Source organism: Brassica oleracea, chromosome C2, assembly GCF_000695525.1.
Source record: "Brassica oleracea var. oleracea cultivar TO1000 chromosome C2, BOL, whole genome shotgun sequence".
NCBI classification, from domain to species: Eukaryota; Viridiplantae; Streptophyta; class Magnoliopsida; order Brassicales; family Brassicaceae; genus Brassica; species Brassica oleracea.
Window position 1 is genome coordinate 48,727,627 of NC_027749.1, and position 4,501 is coordinate 48,732,127.

Here is a 4,501-nt window from a genome sequence, read left to right on the forward strand (position 1 = left end):
AATTAAATTATATTTATTCGGAGTGCTATGTCCGGGTCCATGGACTTCGGGGTAGCATCCCATACCTCACTGAGCGATTCCCCTGTCGCTCACCCCTCACTCTTCCCCCTTTCAGGTGAGACAAACAAGTATGTGATATATGGACGGACTTGGTGCTATTGGACTTTTCTTTCTGATTTTATTTGGGCATGGGTGAGAGTTGTCGGGTTTATGGGCTTTTATATTACGGGATATTGTTGGTGGCCCGTCGTCCTTAGTGTCAGGGAGACGGGTGTCACATTGTTGTATGATGACGCGTCGGGGGTGACACGCTGTCCTCCATATAGGAGGTGACGGGTGTCACAGTCCATCATGGCAGTGTGTGTCTCTGAAGGATATGGGTTAGGTTTCGGCTGGGCGTACTGAGTGACGTAATAGTTGAGACCAAGAAAATCATATGAACCGGCAACAAGTGCGGCTTCTTCCTCGGTAAAGTTGGGAAGCCTACTACCCACAATCTGCCCCATGATGTCTGGGTATCTACCCTTTGTCAGCGGCTCCATGTACCTGATCCATGTATATTTTTCATTATACATACATACAATATATATTGATACATTTTTGGTAATATTTAAAATATATGTATACCATCCATGGAAGAATTGGTTCATCCTCTCAGCTGCTTCTATGGAGGCAGGATCAGACTCATCATATGGAAGAAACCTTCTAGTTATCATCACAGGTCCAATCTTCCCTTTTTGGCACTGTTCATCACGTGATATATATATGACTAGATTAGAATCAGATATCTTAAGATTACACCACCTTTTCACATATCGAGACTACTCACCGCATAGTTCTTCCTGTAAAGATCGAAGACCGCGGCATGAGCAAGAAGCTGGTTAGAGCATGATTATATTTGCCGTTTCTTAAATTTTTTTTTTGTTTTTATTTTTTTTTAGTCTGAAAAAAAAAAAATTCAAAAACTAACCAATCGCGGACCGCCACGTGTTAATGGAACCCGCAAACAGTGCAAGAAACACTCCAAAATCGATCCTTAGAGCATGATTAATGGGAGTTCTTAGGGATGGGGTTCTTAGCACAATTTAAGAACCGGTTATTAACTTTAACAACAACAAAAAATTAAGAACTGGTTCTTATATACTTATTTAAAAACCGGTTCTTAACATTTTTCTTTGTTAAAGTTAAGAACCGGTTCTTAAATGAAGCTAAGAATCTCATCTTTAAGAACCCTATTTAATCATGATCTTATTTCATCTGTTTTGTGATCGATTCTTAACCTTTTTGCGGAGTCCACACTCTAAAAAACCCACTAGGACCCCGTGATAAAGATGGTCTTATGTGCAACGATATAGGGTTCTGTTGAAGAATTTCCGCCATAACACCTGTGCTTAGTATCAACCATAGGAGAACATCGACCGGGTGCATCTGTTCCAATTGCATAGCCTCTAGTAGGGACTGTGTATAGCTGGTTGATCGTGATCCAGTGCTTTACCTTTCCACCAAATTCTTTGAAACATAGATCCGCGTAGTTTTTGAAATCTTGTCTGTGCATATTAATATAGAATCATTTCAGTAATGCATGTAACTAAAACCAAGTATTTTTCTTCTTTTATTAATAATATAAGAAGCATGGCACAAATATAAACATACATGATCTGGCGGTCTAAGAAACCTTCATACTCATCTTGGAGTGTTTAAGGAAGATCCCAGTGAAAGAGGGTAACGAAAGGCGTTATATTCTTTTCGAGGAGTGCATCTATGAGTTTGTGGTAGTAATCAAGACCTCCTTGGTTCACTCCCCTACTCACCTTTCCTTCTGCTCATGTATATATATATATATATATATATATATGTCGTACATTAATTAGTACTTTTTCAACTAAATGATCCCAATTAAAATACAAACGAACCGATAACATGTACATACTTGGAATGATTCTTGACCACGCAAAGGAGAATCTGTAGCCAGTAGCATTGAGTTCGCCCATCACGTCTACTGTTGGATAATTCCAATTAACTTGAAGAGCAAATTAACTCATTAAAGTGAAGTTTGATGGGTTAAAGAAAAAAGAAAACATATCGAGCTTAGGATTATAGGAAAAGATGTAGATTCGCCTTTAGAAAAAGATGTAGCTTCGTCCTATATAAAGAGTTCTCATGGAGAGATGTTCCATCAATAGAAACACATTGAAAGGTTTAGTTTTGAAAGAGTTTCTAAATCTAATAAAAAGAGAAGTTCTTATAATTTTTGTGTTTGTGCAACTTTAATTGGTATCAGAGCTCCAGGTTTCGAAGATCATTTACAAGGGAAGTTGTAACTTGATCAAAACATGGGAGACGATGACAAGTCTCAAGGACGTGATAAAGGTCTTGAGATGAAGAAGGACATACGATGTCCGATGCTATCATCGACGAACTATACTTAGCATCGAGAGCAGCCGCGTTAGGAGAGATAACGGAAGCATCGAAGATGGTAAAGAAGTTTCTGAAGGGACTTCCAAGAACGAAATTCATTCACATCGTAGCTTCGTTAGAACAAGTGTTGAATCTAAATTCAACGGGGTTCGAAGATATTGTTGGGAAATTGAAGGCTTTCGAAGACCGTATAAAAGAAGAAACCCAAGATGAAGGTCAATCGAAGCTCATGTTTGGATAGAATGATATGCAAGGTAGTGGAAGCCATAACAACTCGCGAGGAAGAGGCAGATGTAGAGGTTATGGTGGAAGAGGAAGAGGACGAGGAAGGTCAAATGGTTCTGATGGTCATAACAAAGGAGGAGAAGCTTCAGACAAGACCAAGAAGGACTACTCTAAGGTTAGATGTTGGCGATGCGACAAGATGGGGCACTTCGTGTCACATTGTCCTATAAGATCAAGAGAAATGCAGATGGAACGGTGATCAAATACAAAGCAAGGCTAGTCACAAAAGGCTACGTGCAACAACAAGGCATAGAATTCGACAAAGTATTTGCACCTGTTGCTCTAAGAGCTTGTAACATCAAACTCGACTCTGTTCTCAAGGAGATGGAGTTCACGAAGTGCACCAAGGAACCTGCGGTATATCAAAGAAAGAGAAGGGGGAGTTTCTGATCATAGCTATATACGTTGATGACTTGTTTCTAAAAGGAACTTCGCTTAACGTTATCAAGCAATTCAAAGATGATATGCAAGAAGATTTGAGATGTCAGACCTCGGGAAGCTTACATACTATCTTGGTATAGATGTAACGCAAGGAGCGGATGGCATTCAAGTCAAGCAAGGAGGATGCGCAAGGTATACTTGTCAAGACGAAGATGGAGTCATGTAACTATACTCACGTTCCGATGCACATGAGTTTGAAAATATCAAAAGCAAAGGAGGAGCCTGAAATTGATGCAACATCATATCGAAGCACCATAGGATGCTTAAGGTATCTTCTTCATACACGACTGGACTTGGTGTTTTCGGTTGGTGTATTAAGCAGATATATGCAGAGTCCAAGGGAGAGTCATGGAGAAGCAGTGAAGCATCTATACTGACGTTCCGATGCAACATCGTATCGAAGAAATGCGATGCACCTATTATCGGTATATGGAAGTTCATCAGAGTTAAGAAGATCAATGATATCTTGCATATTTCCATTGTTTTATCCATTCATACATGTGCATTTTGATCATATAGACTAGGATTTAGCCATGTTTAGGTTGTATTTTGCATACATGAGTCTTTATCAGGTATTGGAGTACCACATGGAGTTCTTGGAGACATTTGGGTGCATTTGGAGCTCAAAAGAGGTGATAAAGGTGATCATTGGACGAGCAGTGCATGGGAGCGACCTCACCGGAGCGACACCGTGAAGTCGCTGTGACACCCCTTCAGAGCGACTTGGCCAAAGCGACACCCCGATGTCGCTCGCGTTTTCATCGCTCAGAGGCACGAGAGCGACCTTATCAGAGCGACGCGGAGAAGTCGCTCGCGTTTTCATCGCTCGGAGACACGAGAGAGACCCGGAGCGACGTCTCGCAGCGACCCCTCCAGGTCGCTCCCGAAGCCTGGAGCGACCTCTCGGAGCGACTACTGGAGGTCGCTGCGCGCCTTTTGTTTGCTCGACTTCATGTTTACTCAATGGCCTTTTAGTCCTTTCATTATGCACGTTTTTACTTTCTAAACCTAAGTTTAAGTATCTTTTGTAAGTGATTAGGGGCAGATCATCTTTTATCAAAAAAAAAACCACAAAAACCGCTTGGAAAGTTCATCTCTTTGAATCAATTGATCATTTTGTTATTGCAATTATGTTGTTTTTATATCTATTATCTGTATTTCCCTACATGATTAATCTGAAATCCAATATGGGTTTAAGAGGAATCATGAAGAGTAGTGAGTAATCCATTCTTGAATTCATGGGTTAGGGAGATTAAGGGTGATTAGGCTAGATCTAGGATGTTATAGTGTAGATCCTTCTTATTCATTGCTAGTAGAGTATTCATAATGTATCTTCTGAGTTGGCCAAGTTGATCTT

The 4,501-nt window shown here is 40.5% G+C and overlaps 1 pseudogene; it reads right to left on the minus strand.

The window, feature by feature from the left end:
- The window catches only part of LOC106326801, a 12,978-nt pseudogene that overhangs the window by 5,568 nt on the left and 2,909 nt on the right, over positions 1-4,501 (minus strand).